The 21737-nt window shown below is 37.1% G+C and overlaps 1 protein-coding gene across 4 annotated transcripts in view; it reads right to left on the bottom strand.

Annotated features, from left to right (window-relative positions):
• KLF12 (KLF transcription factor 12) overlaps positions 1-21737 on the bottom strand; it is a 478511-nt gene that overhangs the window by 277375 nt on the left and 179399 nt on the right. The gene's annotated exons all lie outside the window — the stretch shown is intronic.

Below are 21737 nucleotides of genomic sequence, written 5' to 3'. Positions count from 1 at the left end.
GTAGGATATTCTGCAGCATCCCTGCCTTCTACCACTAGATCCCAGGAACAGTCCTTCACCCCCATAGTTGTGGCAATCCAAAATGCCACCAGGGGCTTCGCTGGTGATCCAGCGGTAAGACTCCGTGCTTCCAATGCAGGGGACGCGGGTTTGATCTCTGGTTAGGGAAGTAAGATCCTACATGCTGCACGGTACAGCAAAGAAAAAAAAAACATGAGAAATGGCCAAATGTCAAGGGAGAGGGGGAGAGGAAGGAGAGGCAAAGGAGGGTGCCCCATCTAAGAAGCACTATTTTATAATTATTGATATTATGAACTCATTAGAAAAGAATCTTAATTTTCTGTTGAATTATATTGCCCAAGCGTATAGATACAACCTGAATATTAAAAGAAAATAATATCTGATTATAAAGAATATTTATAGTTTACCTTAAAATACACCTAACTGGGAAATGAGAAACATTTTACAAGATGGCTTTACTATTTTGTTCGAATTTCTTCTCCTCTTTCTGCATATCCAAATTTTCCCACTAAACAAGGGCAAAAATTCCAGAAAGGAGCTGCAAGAATTTGCTCATTAGTTCAATCTACGGCAACTGAAAGAAACCTATAGGGATTTCAACATTAATATAGCAACTCAAGGGAGATCTCTCACCTCATTCCTAGACATGGCCAGTGAGTATCTACCAAATTAGCCTAGAAAACCCCCAAAGTAAGAAATTGGAATCACCTAAATGAATATGCTGACTTAACTTTCAATAAGAAACTAGAAGATAAAGTTTTCATTCTTGGCGCTGTATCTAATTTGCTGGATGACGGATACGTGGCTTTTCTCATGGAAACCAGGACGGACCCCTCTATCAAGAACAAAGTATTTCACAATTATGAACTGAAATATAAACCTGTATATTTTCTCAATTGTGTTAGTAATGTTACCTTTTAAGTAACAGAATTCAATACACCCTTGTGGAACTACAGGATTTAGTTCCATCTAGTTGTACTGGACCAAACAAACAAATTTGAATCATAACCCAGGTTATGTAAATTAAACTGCCACAATATCCCTGCTAAAGAAGAAGAGGAAGGGTGCCTTCTCATGAAAAATGAAAATCTGTGAGGGCTAGTAGGTTCTTAGAGCATCTCACTGCTGATTCAGAGTCATAGGAATAAAAGAAGGACTTCTGTTTAGAAGGTGGGAGAACATGCTGGAAAGGCAAACCACAAATTCACTTCCATTAGGATACACACAGTCTACACCTATGGTGCCTGGGTAGCCACTAGCTATATGCAGCTATGGAGCAGCTGAAATGTGACTAGTCCAAATTTAGAGGTGCTTTATATATAAGACACACACTGGATGTGGAAAACTTCGTACGAAAAAGAGAATGCAGAACATCTCATTAACTGTTCATTGATTACAGGTTGAAATGATATTTTGGTTACATTGGGATAAATAAAATATATTATTAAAGTTATTTTTTAAATTTTTAATGTGTCTACTAGAAAATTCAGAACTACACGTATGGATTTCATTCCATGTCTACTGGACAAAGTCGTTCTATGCCATCACTTCAATAGACCTCAACCTCTACTGGGATCATGATCTTCCCTCCAGCTTCTACCCAATCCTTTTGGGAACTGGGGTAGGGGCAGGGTGGGTAGAGAAGTGAGACGTTTTGAATGTCACAGAATTGGAGGAGTGTCACTGGCCTTTAATGCCCGAGGATGCTAAAATTCTTCAGTGCAGGAGTCATCCCCGTAAAATGAAGAATTCACTTAGCTACAGTTGTGTCTCCATTGAAAAAGGGGCAGGTGATATAATCGGTCAACCAAATGGCAGCAACTAATTGCTGGGACCCAACTTTGTATTTTCAGCTCTGACTTCTTTTACTTAAGACTATATTCCAACTGACTGGTCAACATCTCCAACTGGACATTCCTTGAGTAGGTCATGATTTATAAATCCAAACCAAATACAGTATCTCTGATCTCCATACACCCCTTCCCAAAAAAAGGAAAGAAGGAAAGGAGGGAGGGAGGGAGGGAGGAAGGGAGGGAAGGAGGGAGGGAACAGGAAAATCTTACTCTGCTTAACAAACTGTTCCTCAAGGAATGACTTCATAATCAACCCTGCTTCTCAGGCTAGAAACCTTTCATGAACCGTGCTACCAGAACCGTAGCCATCACAGCCAGCCTTTACTCTCAGGTCCCATTAGTCTTTGTCCAATAAGTGACAGTCTTGCTACACCCTTCTTCTACTCTGTTGTCAGAGACATCTTGGGACAGAGGGGAAATATTCCCCTAACCAAGTCTAAGGCTTAACTAACTTAAACTTAGCCAGATAAGAGGGAAAACTACCCTGATCTTTGATGGTAGATAAAATTTAAGGTCACAAGGAAGCCTTAGAAAATTTGACTTCATTTTAAGCAAAAGGGTCAAATAAGGGAAAAATAATAATTAAGTATATTAGTACATAAGAATTAAAAGTGACTTATAAAGCAGTTTAAGTATTATATATGGTTACATATTACATATGGTTACATATTCTATATGTGTCTATATATAACACATGTATATGATTATGTACTATATGTATAATATATATAATAAATTTACATAATATATAATGACCATCTATGGTTATTTGGATTAAAAATAAAGAGATTTATTTTAGGCACAGTATTTTTCAACACAATATCAGATAAATGCTATCTTTAAAAACAAAAATATCGGGGCTTCCCTGGTGGCGCAGTGGTTGAGAATCTGCCTGCTAATGCAGGGGACACGGGTTCGAGCCCTGGTCTGGGAAGATCCCACATGCCACGGAGCAGCTGGGCCCGTGAGCCACAACTACTGAGCCTGCGTGTCTGGAGCCTGTGCCCCGCAACGGGAGTGGCCGCGATAGTGAAAGGCCCGCGCACCGCGATGAAGAGCGGTCCCCGCACCGCGATGAAGAGTGGCCCCCACTTGCCGTAACCAGAGAAAGCCCTCGCACGAACCGAAGACCCAACACAGTAAAAATAAATAAATAAATAAAAGTTATCATAAGGAAAAAAAAAAAAAAATATCTCTGCTAGATTTTAAAAGGACAAAAAAAAAAAATGGTAAAGTTTATCTTGCTCATAACTACATGGTTTATTCCTAAAGATCGAACCATGATGACCCATAACCACCTTTTGAACGCATGAAATTACTGGAACAACAGCCTCAGATACTGCAAAATGTAGGTTTTTCTTTTAACATTAACTTGAAAGCCTACTAAACTAAAAAAAGCTGGAGATACACAAATGGAAGAGAAACATCAAGGCCTACTAGTATCCTGGTAAAAATAATGAAATTAACAGAAAATGCTACTCTAAGAAAATAACTGAACAAGCACATACTTAAGCATGTACAACAGTGTCCTGCTTATAGTATTAAAAGAACCAAAAGGAATCAATCTAAATGCCAAATTACAGGTAATTGGTTGAATGGATTATGGGACATACAAACCAGTGAATAATATTTATTCATTAAATTTATGATATGCAGCCTTCTGTCTTAAAGTAGATGAATGATCATAATTAAGCGAAAAAGAAATGACAGCAGAATATGTTCCTGTACCTTTAAAAACAATGCTTATAACAGACAGAGAGATCGACAGAGAGAAAAGTGGGGTGGAGGGAAGGAAGGAAGAATGGGAGGGAGGGAGAGAGGGAGGAGAGAGAGCGAAAAGGATGTACATTTCAAAATTGGACCTGACAAGACATGGACTGATTTTCTTCACATGTTTTGACAAATTTTCTCACTTTTTATGAATTTCATATATTATCTGTGTAATTAAAAGAAATAATTGGGCATTCACATTTTGAGGTTAAAAAGAGCCAAACAGGTTAAAAGAAAAACAGATGGGAGAAATCAATTTTTAATCCAGATTAACTTTCATAAAGTATAAAAAAGTCATATCAATTTTCTAACAAGGAAAGTGCACACACACACAGAGCTGCATGTATATTTATGTTGCAGTTAAAATTTAGCTACTACAAATCTAAAAAAATATGTAGGTGAAATTGAAAGGAACTTATTGTCTAAGTTATATTTGTAATTGACTCACTGAATTCTGTTATATTGCTTCAAGTGGGCTATCAACTGATATTTGCAAGTATTTTTTATTATGCAAAGAGCTATGAAACATTGCCATCTAATTTGCAAAATCTATAATCTTTTTTAAGTTCTATTCGATTCTACAAAAAAAAAGAAAGGGCACATTATACTACTATCTTGAGCTAAGAATTTAGCATCCTGAAAAAGGAAACTATACGCCAAATACTTTTGTTTTTTCCACTACATCGAGCAGTCGGTGAGTGTATTTTAAAAGATTTTAGTCTTATGGAAAAATCAATCCTTTCTGTTCTTGTCTGAAAAAGTACTGGAGCGAAAAGATTTATACTTGTCAGGTTTTTAAACAAAATATTCTATTTTATAATAACCACAAACTACTATACTCTCTGCCCTTTGTGTATACCTCCCACTTCCCTGGACCTTTAAATGTTAAGACCACATTCTCTGATTACATAACAATGTTGGAATTGTTATTTGAGAAAATTCCTAGAGAGTTATGAGGAAAAGAAATAAAAGAACTAGGTTCTAAACAACACAGTTTTGGAAGAACTAAAAATAACCTCGGGGACTTTCAGTTTCCGGTCCACCATGTAAGAAGCTTAAAGTCATCAACCCATCATGACAACAAGTAAAAAGCTGAATAAACAGACACCACAACTTTTGTTAGACCCATCAGAGAAGTAAGGTCATAAGGCAAACTGCTGTTCCAAAAACTGGAAAGACAAGAGGATGCAGAGAATCCCAACTTGCCAGAGCAAAAGCCCCTGAACCAAAACCTCTTTGGGAAGCAGTGCTCGGGTAGAGAAACCTGAACTGTAATTGAAGAATTAGTGGAGGCTCAGGATAGACAAACCTGAGAATTAAAAACTCCATTTATAGGGTGTCCCCACACTTTTTGAGTTTTATTCTCTGGGAGTTGTACCATGTCCTTACAGTGAATATTGGAGAAAAATCCTCTAATACTTCCATCAGGGGGAGGATTTCCATTTGAAAAACATGTTGAGCACTAAATTCTTCTTAACAAGAACTTCCTTTAGGAGAAACTCTTACCAAAGCCTAACCTGCTGGGTCTTATAAGCACCTAACCTACCTGCAGGGAGGGGAGTACACAACTCCGGCCCCCTCTAGCCATCCTGTCCCATGTAAGGGGATGGGGAGGACTCAGAAGCACTGGTGAATTACACAGCTGAGAGGCACAGGCTCTCCAAAAGACTAAGACCTGACCATAGGACTATACCTTACCATTAAATTACTAACAGCCTATTAACTCTCATTTTATCCAGTATCTCATGTCTACCTTTCAACAAAAAATTACAAGGCATACTAACAGGCAAAAAACACAGTTTGAAGAGACTGAACAAACATCAGAACCAGAGTCAGATGTGGCAGGAATGTTGAAATAACCAGACCAGGAATTTTAAAAACTACAATTAATATGCTAAGAACTTCAATTTTAAAAGTAGACACATGGAAGAACAGATGAGTAATGTAAGTAGAGAAATGGAAATGCTGAGAAAGACTCAAAAAGAAATACAAGTGATCAAAAACACTGTAATAGAAATGAGGAATGCCTTTTATGGGCAGAGAAAGGAGAGAGGAATCAGAAATATTTTTGTTATTATAAGGCACTTTGCATTATCCATGACACAGGACAGTGTTATTTAAAAGTGGACATGGATTAGTCATCAACATATATTGCAAACTCTAGGGCAACTACTAAAAAAAGTTAAAAAAGAGATATAACCAATATACTAAGAAAGGAGAGAAAACAGAATTATATAAAATGTTCAGTTAAAACCACAAAAGGTAGAAAAAGCGTGAAAGACAAAAACAAAGAACAATGGCAATAAATAGAAAATAATAACAAATATGGTGGATATTAATCCAACTGAAATAATTACTTTACATATTAATAATATAAATACACCAATTAAGACAGAGTTTGTCATAGTGGATCAAAAAAATAAGACCCAACTATATGTTGTCTATAGGAAACCCAGTTTAAATATAAAGACATATAGGTTAGAAGTAAAGGGATAGAGGAAGTTATACTATACTAACATTAATCAGAAGAAAGCATAAGTAGCTATATTATTTCAAGCAGATCAGACTTCAAAGCAAGGAAAGTTATCAAGGATAAAGAAGGACATTATACAATGATAAAGGGGTCAATACTCCAAGAAGACATAACAACACTTAACATGTATTTGTCTAACAAAACATCAAAATATGCAAGACAAAAACACAGATAGAACTTCAAGGAGAAAGAAATGAATCCACCATTACAGTTGGAGACTTTACATCTCTGTATCAGAAATGATCAGATCCAGCAAACAGAAAATCAGTAAGGACATAGCTGAACTCAACAGCACCATCAATAAACTGGATAGGGCTTCCCTGGTGGCGCAGTGGTTGAGAATCTGCCTGCCAATGCAGGGGACATGGGTTCGCGCCCTGGTCTGGGAAGATCCCACATGCCGCGGAGCAGCTGGGCCCGTGAGCCACAACTACTGAGCCTGCGCGTCTGGAGCTTGTGCTCTGCAACAAGAGAGGCCACAACAGTGAGAGGACGGCGCACCGCGGTGAAGAGTGGCCCCCGCTCGCCGCAACTCGAGAAAGCCCTCGCACAGAAACGAAGACCCAACACAGCCAAAAATAAATAAATAAATAAATAAAATTAAAAAAAAAAAAAAGCACCTGGAATAGTCCTTTGCAAAAATAAATAAATAAATAAACTGGATATAATTCATACTGTAGCCTACTTTATCCAACAACAGTAGATTACACATCCTTTTCAAGCTCCCATGGATCATTCACCAAAATAGACCATATCCTGGGCCATAAAATACACCTTAATTAGTTTCTAAAAAAGAAATCTTACAATGTCTACTCTCAGACCACATTGGAACTAAACTAGAAATCAGTAAAAGAAAGATAGCTGGGAATTCAAAATAACACACTTCTCAACAGCAAATGAGTCAAAAAAGAAATCTCAAGAGAAATTTTAAAACATTTTGAACTAAATGACAATGAAAATACAACTTATTAAAACTTGTCAGATGCTGCAAAAGAAGTACTTAGAGGGATATTTATAGCACTGAATGTATTATAAAAAAGAAATATAAATAATCGAACATTCCACCTTAGGAAATTAAAAGAAGAGCTAATTAAATCCAAAGTAAGCAGAAGAAAAGAAATAATAAAAATTAGAGCAGAAATTAATGAAATTGAAAACAGGAAATCAATAGAGAAAATCAACAAAACCAAAAGCTGGCTTTTTGAAAAGATGAATAAAATTGGTAAGCCTCTAGCCAGGCTAACTAAGGGAAAAAGAGAGAAAACTCAAATTAATAATATCAGAAGCAAAAGAGGAGACATCAATACAGATCCCATGGACGATAAAAGAATAAAGAATATTATGAACAATTCTATGCCCGCAGATTTGACAACCTAGGTGAAATAGATCACTACCTTGAAAGATACAATCTGCCAAAACCCACACAAGAAGCTACAGACAATATGAATAGGCCTGTATCCATGAAAGAAAAAAATTTTTTGCTGTTTTTTGTTTGTTTGTTTGTTTTGGTTTTTTTTTTTTTTTTAATTTATTTATTTTATTTATTTATTTTTGGCTGCTTTGGGTCTTTGTTACTGCAAGTGGGCTTTCTCCAGTTGCAGCAAGCAGGGGCTACTCTTCGTCATGGCTTCTCATTGCAGTGGCTTCTTTTGCTGCGGAGCACGAGCTCTAGGCACGCAGGCTTCAGTAGTTGTGGCGCATGGGCTCAGTAATTGTGGCTCATGGGCTCCAGAGAGCAGGCTCAGTAGTTGTGGCGCACGGGCTTAGTTGCTCCGCGGCATGTGGGATCTTCCCGGACCAGGGCTCAAACCCAGGTCGCCTGCATTGGCACGCGGATTCTTAACCACTGCACCACCAGGGAAGTCCCCTTGGTTTTTGTTTTTATTTAAGTATACTTGCCATATATATTATAGGTTACAGGTGACTGCACAATTTTCAAAGGTGTAGTTATAGCTATTATAGTTATTTATAGTTATTATAAAACTTATAATTTAAATTTTTAATTTAATAATTTAATTAATTTTAATAATTTATATTATTATAAAACTATAAAACATTTATAGTTATTATAAAATATTGGCTATATTCCCTGTGTTGTACAATGTTTCCTTGTAGCTTATTTTATACCTAATAGTTACCCTTCCAAAACTTAAAGTACCAGGTCCAGATAAGTACACTGGTGAATTCTACGAAGTATTTAAAGAAGAAATTATACCAATTTTCTATCCTCTTCCAGAAGACAGAATCAGAGGGAAGGCTTCCTAACTCACTGAGGCCAGTATTACCATATTACCAAAACCAGACAAAAACATTTCAAGAAAACTACAGACCAATCTCTCTTAATAAACGCAGCTGTCAAAATTCTCAACAGAACATTAGCAAAATGAATGCAACAATGTATAAAAAGAATTATACACCACAGACAAGTAGGATTTATCCAAGGTATGTAAGGCTAATTCAAAACTAGAAAATCAATGAAAACAATCCCTCACATCAACAAGCTAAAGTAGAAAAAAAATCACATGATCATACCAATACATGCAAAAATAGCATTTCACAAAATCTAATACTCATTCATGATAAAAACTCTCTGTAAACTAGGATTAGAGGGGGACTTCCTCAACTTGACAAAGAACATTGTGATAGCTAATTTTATATGTCATCTTGACTTGACTAAAAAGCATGCCTAGATAGCTGGTAAAACATTATTTCTAGGTATGCCCATGAGGATGTTTCCAGAAGAGATCAGCATTTGAATCAGTAGACTGAGTAAAGAAGATCCACCCTCACCTATGTCGGCAGGCATCAACCAATCCATTGAGGGTCCAAACAGAACAAAAACACAGAGGAAGGGCAAATTCTCTCTCTCTCTCCTTCATTTGGGACATCCATCTTCTCATGCTCTGAGACATCAGAGATTCTCATTATTCGACCTTTGGTCTCCAGGATTTAACACCATCAGCTCCCCTGGTTCTCAGGCCTTCAGACGTGGACTGAATTATATCAACAGTTTTCCTGGTTCTCCAGCTTGCAGATGGCATATTGTGGCATATCTCAGCCTCCATTATTGTCTGAGACAATTCTCATAATAAATCTTCTTAGCTATATATGTATCCTACTGGTTCTATTTCTCTGGAGAACCCTGACTTATACAAATATCTACAAGTAACCTATACCTAACATCATACTTAATGATGAGACATCAGAAGCTTTGCACTAAGATTAGGAACTAGGCAAGAATGTCAACTCTCACCACTGCTTTTCAACATCATACTGGAAATCCTAGCTCATGATCTAGTAAAGATAAGAAAGGGAAATAAAAGGTATACAGACTGGAAAGAAATAAAGCTATCGTTGCTCGTAAATTACACATAGAAATTCCAAAGAATCAACCAAATACTCCTGAAACTAATGAACAATTATTACAAGGTTGCAAGATACAAGGTTAATATACAAAAGTCAATCATTTTCCTATATACCAGCAATAAACAAGTCAATCTGAATTTTAAAACATATTATCATTTACATTAGTGCTCCCCAAAATTAAACACAGATATAAATCTAATAAAAGATGTACAAGGTCTACATGAAGAAAACCACAAAACTCTGACGAAAGAAATCAAAGCACTAAATAAATGGAGAAATGCCCCATGTTCATAGATAGGAACACTTAATATTGTCAAGATACCAGTTTTTCCCACTTGATCTTTAGATTCAACCCCATCCCAATCAAGCTTCTAGCAAATTATTTTGTGGGTATCGACAAACTGACTCTAGATTTATATGGATAGGCAAAAGATCTAGAAGAGCTAACTCAATATGGAAGGAGAAGAACAAAGTCAGAGGACTGACAATACCCAACTTCAAGACTTACTATAAAGCTTTGGTAATCAAAAAAGTGTGGTATTGGCAAAAGAACAGACAAGTAGATCAATGGAACAGAATAGAGAGCATAAAAATAGACCCACATAAATATAGTCAACTTATCTTTGACAGAAGAGCAAGGCAAGACAACTGAGCAGAGAAAACACAGTATTTTCAACAAACACTACTGGAAAACTGGACATCCACATGTTAAAAAAAAAAAAAAATGACCCTAGATACAGACCTTATACCCTTCACAAAAAATTAACTCAAAATGTATCACACACCTAAATACAAAATACCCAACTATAAAACTCCTAGAAGATAGGAGAAAACCTAGATGACACTGGGTATGGAGATAACTTTATAGATATAACACCAAAGGCACAACCCATTAAAGAAATAATTCATAAGCGGGACTTCATTAAGTTTCATTCAAGGGAATGAGAAGAGAAACCACAGAATAGGAGAAAGTACTTGCAAAAAACACATCTGATATAAGACTGTTACCCAAAATATACAAAGAATTCTTAAAACTCAGCAATAAGAAAATACACAACCTGCTTAAAAAATGGGTCAAAGACCTTAACAGACACCTCACCAAAGAAGATATACAGATGGCAATTAAGCATATGAAAAGATGTTCAATATCATATATCATTAGAGAAATGCAAATTGAAACAATGAGATACCACTACGCACCTATTAGAATGGCCAAAATCCAAAACACTGACAACATCAAATGCTGGCAAGAATGTGGGGCAACAGAACTCTGATACATTGTTGTTGGGAATGCAAAGTGGTACAGCCACTTTAGAAGATAGTTTAGGGATTTCTTACAAAACAAAACATACTTTTACTATAGTATCCACAATCACAATCCTTGGTATTCACCTAAATGAATTAAAAATTTAGGTCCATACAAAAACCTACACACGGATGTCTATAGTAGTGTTATATTCATAACTGACAAAACTTAAAAGCAACCAAGATGTCCTTCAGTAGGTGAATAAATAAATTGTGCTACATCCAGACAATGGAATATTAAACAGCACTAAAAAGAGCTAACAGGCCATGAAAAGACATAGAAGAAACTTAAATGCATATTACTGAGTGAAAGAAAGCTATCTGAAAAGGCTATATACTGCATGATTCCAACTATATGGTATTCCAGAAAAGGTAAAACTACAGAGACAGCAAAAAGATAACTGGTCGCTAGGAGTTAAGGGGGAGGGAGGAATGAACAGGGAGAACATAAAGGATTTTTAGGGCAGTGAACCTGTTCTATTGCTATATGATACTACAATGGTGAGCACATGGCACTTATACATTTGTCCAAACCCCCAGGATTTACAGCACCAAAAGCAAACTCTAATGTAAACTGTGGACTTTGGGTTATGATGATGTGTCAGTGTAGGTTCATCTACTGTAACAAATATACCTTGTGGTGTGGGTTGTGCATGAGTGGGGACAGGGGGTACACAGGAACTCTACACTTTCTGCTCAGTTTTGCTTTGAATCTAAAATGGCTCTAAAAATAAGTTTATTAAATAAAAACAATTCTCTGCTGTATGTTTAATCACAAATTCCATTTTTTAATTAAAAAAGAATACATTCTTTAAAGTGGTCACAAAAAGCAGTTAAAAAATAAATGGGCAACTCAAACACGCATTTCTTACTTCATTCAGAGGACATCAGAAATAATATTTATACATAGAAAAGAATAATGACTCCTAAAGGCAACCATTACTACCTAGTCTATAAAACTATCAAAAGTTGCAAGGTACTATCATAAGAGGTGTGAAGAAATAGACCAGTCTCCCACACTATTTTATATCAGTTAAGCATACTTATAACAGTGATTCAAATGCTAGTCTATTACTTTACATTAATTATAAACACATTTTGTCAAGACCAATAGAAGGGATTGGTTAATCATCTGAAATATGAGGCAATGTGGGGCAAATATATCATTCTGCATTTAATCATTTTTCTCCTGGCAGTAAAGAAATTTGTTATCCAGTGTATTTGTTATATATAAGACTAAAATGCAGTTGAATAAAGCAATAAAATTGTCATTATTATGCCAGAAGATAGAAGGATATAAGTATATGTATGTGTGAGTGTGTTTGTATATAAGTTATATCTGTTATATATATATATATGACTTTGATTTGCATGTCCCTGAAGAATGTCCAGGGGGAAAAACAACTGGAGATTTTGAGTCACAACACTCTGCCTTGACTAACCTTAACTTTTCAATCTGTTTCCAATTCTTGAACGCATTACATAAACATGAAAAAAATACTTTTAGGTAATAAGTCTTACTACTTCTAGCAAATAGGACAGGTCACTCAACAATGTTTTTAGAATGCTTCTTTCTGGGCTTCCCTGGTGGCGCAGTGGTTAAGAATCTGCCTGCCAATGCAGAGAACACGGGTTCGAGCCCTGGCCTGGGAGGATCCCACATGCCATGGAGCAACTAAGCCCATGTGCCACAACTACTGAGCCTGCGCTCTAGAGCCCGTGAGCCACAACTACTAAGTCCACATGCTACAACTACTGAAGCCTGCATGCCTAGAGCCTGTGCTCTGCAACAAGAGAAGCCACCGCAATGAAAAGCCCGCGCACCTCAACAAAGAGTAGCCCCCGCTCGCCGCAACTAGAAAAAGCCCGCACGCAGCAACAAAGACCCAATGCAGGCAAAAATAAATTAAAATAAATAAATTTTTTAAAAAAGAGCTTATGGTTAGAATGTTTCTTTCTACCAATTATCCTTTAATTTTAAAAAGAGTTCAACAAAATAATTCTATTTCTCTATATGGAAAAGTTTTGTGATGATTTAGTCCTTGGTATAATACAATAAGCACCAAGAGATATTTTTCATTCTAAAATACCCGATTGGGCAAGTTTCAATTATTTTGGCAGAAAATAAGCTGCCAAAGCAGAAACAATATAGAAATGGTAAAAATAGTTATCTAAACATACTCATTTGATAGAGCATACTAAGCTTACATTTCTTCAAGCTATTACTTTTAAAAAAGAATCCAGGTACCACACAGATGCTAAAATCTGGTTCCTTGCTTGGTAAGGGCTAACATCCAGAAGAACTGGCAAGAAGATCCCGGTCCACAATCAGAGATGGGAGGAAAACATCGCACTCTGTGATTAGGATGGAAACCCAAGTAGTAATAGAGCCTGAGGTGCGACTCGTTCAAGATGGCGGAGTAGAAGGACACGCACTCACTCCCTCCTGCGAGTGCATCCGGAATCACAAATAACTGCTGAACAATCATCAACAGGAAGGCACTGGAACTCACCAAAAGCGATATCCATAGCCAAAGACAAAGGAGAAGCCACAATGAGATGGTAGGAGGGGCACAATCACAATAAAATCAAATCCCATAACCGCTGGGTGGGTGACTCAAAAACTGTAGAACACTTATACCACAGAAGTCCACCCACTGGAGTGAAGGTTCTGAGCCCCACGTCAGGCTCCCCAACCTGGGGCTCCAGCAACAGGAGGAAGAATTCCCAGAGAATCAGACATTGAAGGCTAGCGGGATTTGACTGTAGGACTTCAACAGGCCTGGGGGAAACAGAGGTTCCACTCTTGTAGGGTACACACAAAGCAGTGTGCGCATAAGGACCCAGGGGGAAGGGACAGTGACCCCATAAGAGACTGAGGCAGACCTACCTGCTAATGTTGGAGGGTCTCCTGCAGAGGCGGGGGGTGTCTATGGCTCACTGCAGGGACAAGGACACTGGCAGCAGAAGTTCTGGGAAGTACTCCTTGGCATGAGCGCTCCCAGAGTCCACCATTAGCCCCACCAAAGAGACTGTAGCCTCCAGTGCTGGGTTGCCTCAGGCCAAACAACCAACAGGGAGGGAACTCAGCTCCACCCACCCCATCAGCAGACAAGTACATTAAAGTTTGACTGAGCTCGGCCCACCAGAGCAACACCCAGCTCTACCCAACACCAGTCCCTCCCATCAGGAAGCTTGCACAAGCCACTTAGATATCCTCATCCACCACAGGGCAGACAGAAGAAGCAAGAAGAACTACAATCCTGCAGCCTGTGGAACTAAAACCACATTCACAGAAAGATAGACAAGATGAAAAGGCAGAGGGCTATGTACCAGATGAAGGAACAAGATAAAACCCCAGAAAAACAACTAAATGAAGTGGAGATAGGCAACCTTCCAGAAAAAGAATTCAGAATAATGATAGTGAAGGTGATCCAGAACCTCGGAAAAAGAATGGAGGCAAAGATCGAGCAGATGCAAGAAATGTTTAACAAAGACCTAGAAGAATTAAAGAACTAACAAACAGAGATGAACAAAAAAATAACTGAAATGAAAAGTATGCTAGAAGGAATCAATAGCAGAATAACTGAGGCAGAAGAATGGATAAGTGACCTGAAAGACAGAATGGTGGAATTCACTACCGTGAAAAAAGAATGAAATAAAAAAGAACACAACCTAAGAGACCTCTGGGACAACATTAAAGGCACCAACCTTCACATTATAGGGGTCCCAGAAGGAGAAGAAAGAGAGAAAGGACCAAAGAAAATATCTGAATAGACTATAGTCAAAAACTTCCCTAACATGGGAAAGGAAATAGCCACCCAAGTCCAGGAAGCTCAGAGAGTCCCAGGCAGGATAAACCCAAGGAGAAACACGCCAAGACACATAGTAATCAAACTGACAAAAATTAAAGACAAAGAAAAATTATTAAAAGCAACAAGGGAAAAACGACAAATAACATACAAGGGAACTCCCATAAGGTTAACTGATGACTTCTCAGCAGAAACTCTACAAGCCAGAAGGGAGCAGCATGATATATTTAAACTGATGAAAGAGAAGGACCTACAACCAAGATTACCCAGCAAGGATCTCATTCAGATTCTACAGAGAAATCAAAAGTTTTACAGACAAGCACAAGCTAAGAGAATTCAGCACTACCAACCCAGCTACCACAAATGTTAAAAGAACGTTTCTAAGTGGGAAACACAAAAGAAGAAAAGGACCTGCAAAAACAAATGCAAAACAATTAAGAAAATGGTATTAGGTACGTACATATTGATAATTACCTAAAATGTGAATGTGTTAAATGCTCCAACCAAAACACATAGGCTTGATGAATGGATACAAAAACAAGACCCATATATATGCTGTCTACAAGAGACCCACTTTAGACCCAGGGACACATACAGACTGAAAGTGAGGGGCTGGAAAAAGAAAGTCCATGCAAATAGAAATCAAAAGAAAGCTGGAGTAGCAATACTCATGTCAGACAAAATACACTTTAAAATAAAGAATGTTACAAGACACAAGGAAGGACACTACATAATGATCAAGAGATCAATCCAAGAAGAAGATATAACAATTATAAATATATATGCACCCAACATAGGAGCACCTCAAGGCACAAGGCAACTGCTAACAGCTATGAAAGAGGAAATCAGTAACACAATAATAGTGGTGGACTTTAACACCTCACACCAATGGACAGATGATCCAGACAGAAAACTAATAAGGAAACACAAGCTTCAAATGACACAAGAAACCAGAGAGATTTAATTGATATTTATAGGACATTTCATCCAAAAACAGCAAATTACACTTTCTTCTCAGTGCGCACGGAACATTCTCTAGGATAGATCACATCTTGGGTCACAAATCAAGCCTCAGTAAATTTAAGAAAACTGAAATCATATCAAGCATCTTTTCTGACCAGAACACTATGAGATTAGAAATCAATTACAGGGGAAAAAATTTTAAAAAGACAAACACATGGAGGATAAACAATACATTACTAATTAACCAAGAGATCACTGAAAAAATGAAAGAGGAAATCAAAACATACCTAGAGACAAACAACAACGAAAACAAACGATCCAAAACCTATGGGATGCAGCAAAGGCAGTTCTAAGAGGGAAGTTTACAGCAATACAAGTCTACCTCAAGAAACAAGAAAAATCACAAATAAACAATCTAACCTTACACCTAAAGGAACTAGAGAAAGAAGAACAAACAAAACCCAAAGTTAATAGAAGGGAAGAAATAATAAAGATCAGAGCAGAAATAAATGAAACAGAAACAAAGAAAACAATAGCAAAGATCAATAAAACTAAAAGCTGGTTCTTTGAGAAGATAAACAAAACTGATAAACTATTAGCCAGACTCATTAAGAAAAAGAGGGAGAGGACACAAATCAATAAAATTAGAAATGAAAAACAAGAAGTTACAACGGACACTGCAGAAATACAAAGCATCCTAAGAGACTACTACAAGCAACTCTATGCCAATAAAATGGACAACCTGGAAGAAATGGACAAATTCTTAGAAAGGTATAACCTTCCAAGACTGAACCAGGAAGAAACAGAAAATATGAACAGACCAATCACAAGTAATGAAATTGAAACTGTGATTAAAAATCTTCCAACAAACAAAAGTCCAGGACCAGATGGCTTCACAGGTGAATTCTATCAAACGTTTAGAGAAGACCTAACACCCACCCTTCTCAAAGTCTTCCAAAAAACTGCAAAGTAAGGAACATTGCCAAGCTCATTCTACGAGGCCACCATCACCCTAATACCAAAACCAGACAAAGATACTACAAAAAAAAGAAAATTGCAAACCAGTATCACTGATGAATATAGATGCAAAAATCCTCAACAAAATACTAGCAAACAGAATCCAACAATACATTAAAAGGATCATACAACATGATCAAGAGGGATTTATCCCAGAGATGCAAGGATTCTTCAATATACGCAAATCAATCAATGTGATACACCATAATAACAAACTGAAGAATAAAAACCGTATGATCATCTCAATAGATGCAGAAAAAACTTCTGACAAAATTCAACATCCATTTATGATAAAAACTCTCCAGAAAGTGGGCACAGAGGGAACCTAACTCAACATAATAAAGGCCATATACGACAAACCCACAGCAAACATCATTCTCAATGGTGAAAAACTGAAAGCATTTCCTCTAAGATCAAGAATGAGACAAGGATGTCCACTCTCACCACTAACATTTAACATAGTTTTGGAAGTCCTAGCCACGGCAATTACAGAAGAAAATGAAATAAAAGGAATACAAATTGAAAAAGAAATAAAATGTCACTGCTTGCAGATGACATGATACTATACATAGAGAATCCTAAAGAAGCCACCAGAAAACTACTAGAGCTAATGAATGAATCTGGTAAAGTTGCAGGATACAAAATTAATGCACAGAAATCTCTTGCATTCCTATACACTAAAGACGATAGATCAGAAAGAGAAATGAAGAAAACAATCCCATTCACCATTGTGACAAAAAGAATAAAATACCAGGAATAAACCTACCTAAGGAGGTAAAAGACCTGTCTGTACCCAGAAAACTATAAGACACTGATGAAAGAAATCAAAGATGACACAAACAGATGGAGAGATATACCATGTTTTTGGATTGGAAGAATCAGTATTGTGAAATTGACTATACTACCCAAAGCAATCTACAGATTCAATGCAATCCCTATCAAATTACCAATGGCATTTTTTACAGAACTAGAACAAAAAAATCTTAAAATCTGTATGGAGACATGAAAGACCTCAAATAGCCAAAGCAGTCTTGAGGGAAAAAAACGGAGCTGGAGGAATCAGACTCCCTGACTTCAGACTATACTACAAAGCTACAGTAATCAAGACAGTATGGTACTAGCACAAAAACAGAAACATAGATCAATGGAACAGGATAGAAAGCCCAGAGATAAACCCACGCACCTATGGTCAACTAATCTATGACAAAGGAGCCAAGGATATACAATGGAGAAAAGACAGTCTCTTCAATAAGTGGTGCTGGGAAAACTGGACAGCTACATGTAAAAGAATGAAATTAGAGCCCTCCCTAATACCACACACAAAAATAAACTCAAAATGGATTAAAGACCTAGAGGTAAGACCGCACACTATAAAACTCTTAGAGGAAAACATAGGAAGAACACTCTTTGACATAAATCACAGCAAGATTTTTTTGACCCATCTCCTAGAGAAATGGAAATAAAAATGAAAATAAACAAATGGGACCTAATGAAAGTTAAAATTTTTTGCACAGCAAAGGAAAACATAAACAAGACGAAAAGACAACCCTCAGAATGGGAGAAAATATTTGCAAATGAATCAACAGACAAAGGATTAATCTCCAAAATATATAAACAGCTCATGCAGCTCAATACTAAAAAAAAAAACCCAATCCAAAAATGGGCAGAAGACCTAAATAGACATTTCTCCAAAGAAGACATACAGATGGCCAAAAGGCACATGAAAAGCTGCTCAACATCAGTAATTATTAGAGAAATGAAAATCAAAACCACAATGAGGTATCAACTCACACCAGTCAGAATGGCCATCATCAGAAAATCTACAAACAACAAATGCTGGAGAGGGTGTGGAGAAAAGGGAACCCTCCTGCACTGTTGATGGGAATGTAAGTTGATACAGCCACTATGGAGAATAGTATGGACGTTCCTTAAGAAACTAAAAATAGAATTACCATATAACCCAGCAATCCCACTATTGGGCATATACCCAGAGAAAACCATAATTCAAAAAGACACATGCACCATAATGTTCATTGCAGCACTATTTACAATAGGCAGGTCATGGAAGCAACCTAAATGCCCATCGACAGATGAATGGATAAAGAAGATGTGGTACGTATATACAATGGAATATTACTCAGCCATAAAAAGGAACGAAATTGGGTCATTTGTAGAGACGTGGATAGACGTAGAGACTGTCATACAGAGTGAAGTAAGTCAGAAAGAGAAAAACAAATATCATATATTAACGCATATATATGGAATCTAGAAAAGTGGTTCCGATGAACCGCTTTGCAAGGCAGAAATAGAGACACAGATGTAGAGAACAAACGTATGGATACCACGGGGTGAAAGCGGGGTCGGGGGGGGGGGTGGTGGTGTGATGAATTGGGAGACTGGGATTGACATATATACACTAATATGTATAAAATGGATAACTAATAAGAGACTGCCATATAAAAAAAATAAAATGCAGAAAAAAAAAGAGTCCAAGGTTCAACTTATGGGTCTATTTTTATAATTTATTACCAGTGAAGCCAACAAATATGGCTGAAAGAGCTGAAAGGTCCTTCCTAAAGTATTGTTACAAATGCCTAACGTCTAATTTTATACCATTCAGAATCTTCCATTCAAAACTTAGACAATGAGAACGTGATCTGTGCTATGGTACAACTTTTAAGAGCAAACCTAGGTATTCAGTACTTTTTCACACCTACAAAAATTACAGCCAAGGATGTAGGGATACACAGTCTGCAAGGAAGTACAAATATTGACATTAAGAAGAAGGTCTGTGCAATGGTAAGCTCCTCAATAGCTCTTAACCATGACTGATTATCTCTGCAACTCCCACTGTTTGTAGTACAGTTCACAGAACACAGGACTGCAAAACTAAGCCTATCTAGGTCATTTTTCCAGGGCAAAGGGCACTGAAGATACCAAAGCTACCTCTTGAATTTCAGCATCACTCTATGAGAATCTTAGGTAACTCTCGTTCTACTCTAGTTCTAGTGAATACCTCAAAAGTTTTTGGATCCCTCAATTCTCCCCCAAATGGTATCAGAGTAATCTATAGGAGACTGAATAAGGATGCTCAGACACATCTGTGCTGATCTGAACCTAGAATATATTGTTCCAAGGGAGCCAAAAGTCAAAACGGATCTATAAAGCAGTGCTTCCCAACTGTTTTTACATTATGGAATACAAAGAACAATTCATGGCTCTACCGCACAGTGGGTTAATCAGGAAAGGCTGGCCTTGGCAGATTGTCTCAAACGCTCAAGGGATGGATACCTGCAACCGATCTGTGGCATACCAGTGTGACTTGATACCATGCTAGTTGAAAGGCTTTGCCTTAGGATCAAATACCCTCAGCATGGCTAGGTTATAGACAAAACAGTAATAAGGAACAGTGCTACGAGACTCACAGATATAAGAGCAAACTAGTGGTTACCAGTGGGGGAGGGGCAACAGAGGGGTAGGGAAGTAACAGATACAAACTATTAGGATACATTGTATAATACGGGGAATACAGCCGCTATTTTATAATAACTATACATGGAATATAACCTTTAAAAATTGTGAATCACTCTACTGTATACCTGTAACTTATACAATATTGTACAGCAACTATACCTCAGTAAAAGAATAAATTTTTTAATTTAAGAAAGTAGTGCTATGGATCAAAGCACCATCAACATCTTTACAGTTTAATATTGTAGATATTACAGATATCTACATAGATAAATGTTGCCACCATTAAAAGTCCATTTCCTAAGAAAATTAATTTCTAACGTATTTACTTCAGATGAAAGACTCCTTAGGGGACAGTAGTTTAATAAAGTCTCCATAAGAAATACTGTATTTTAAAAGCACAATTTATTTTTGATAGGCCACTTCTTTGTTCTTCCACAAAATTTGGTAATTGTATATTAGCCTGATTTTTCTAACATATATAGAGCTTCCAGTCTCTAATTACCTCCGTTTCAGTCCTATACAGAGACAGACTGATCGGGTCTGCAGATCGGGATGGGATAGATGGGAATCCTAGGTGTCACCCATTCGGAAACCTTGCACTCATATCTACGCGGCTGTTTATGATCCCACCGCCCACAATCCACAAAGGTACATTCTGGAAGCTGATACAACGTCCCTAGGGTAGGAAATGCAGAGACCATTCACGCACACGACTGCACATTGCTCCAAAACTCCCGTTCCCTTTTTACTACTCATCTTTCCTTTTTAAAATAGAATGAATATATTAAAATTTCCCACTCTAACCAAAAGGCATGAGGTGACAGGAATTTCAGTAGAAAAAAAGGATGATGGTTATTGAGCACCTATTATAGCCTGCTCTTCAACCTAGAAAATGACCGTCTCAGGCCAGCAAACTAGCTTTTCCAAGTTCTTGAGATACAGCTGCAATGTAAATTAATTAAGAGCAGGCTACTCTCATAATCTAGTGGGTGGGGCTGCTAGCTACAGGGCAATTTGGCAGAAAATATTAAAAGCCATAAAATGCATATGCCTTTCGCTCTAGCAATTCTAACTCTTGGAATTCATCCTAAGGTAATAATTAAGAGCGTGCAAAAGAATATTTATTTCTCTGCTATTTGTAATTACTAAGTCTTGGAAGCAAACTAAATGTCCAAAAATAGGATAGTGGTTATACAAATTATCATAGAGCTGTAAAATAAAATACCATAAAGGGTCATTTCAAAAGATGTAAAAATATGCCCACTGACACACAAAGGTTTGTACTACATATTCTTAAGTATAAAAATCAATATACAAATAGCATATAAGAAGTTATCTCATTCCAAGTGTAATGAAAACTATGTAGGTTTACTTTTCTTGTCTCTGATTTCTTTTTACGTTTTCTGCTATTTCTCTAATGAGTACAGAAAGAGTATGTATTGTTTTGATAAAGACAAACTTAAAGGGGGGGACAAAAAACAGTAAAAGCTTTTTTTTTTTGTAATATGCCAGAGAAAAGAAACTGAAAGAGGAAGGATTAGGAATGGGCTTTAGGAAGAACTCCTTACAAGTGTGATTGAGAAGCTCTGAAATGTGCAGTCAACCAAGGTCATGGAATCTCTT

This window comes from Balaenoptera acutorostrata, chromosome 18 (assembly GCF_949987535.1).
Source record: "Balaenoptera acutorostrata chromosome 18, mBalAcu1.1, whole genome shotgun sequence".
Taxonomy (NCBI): domain Eukaryota; kingdom Metazoa; phylum Chordata; class Mammalia; order Artiodactyla; family Balaenopteridae; genus Balaenoptera; species Balaenoptera acutorostrata.
This window is presented reverse-complemented; position numbering and strand designations above follow the sequence as displayed.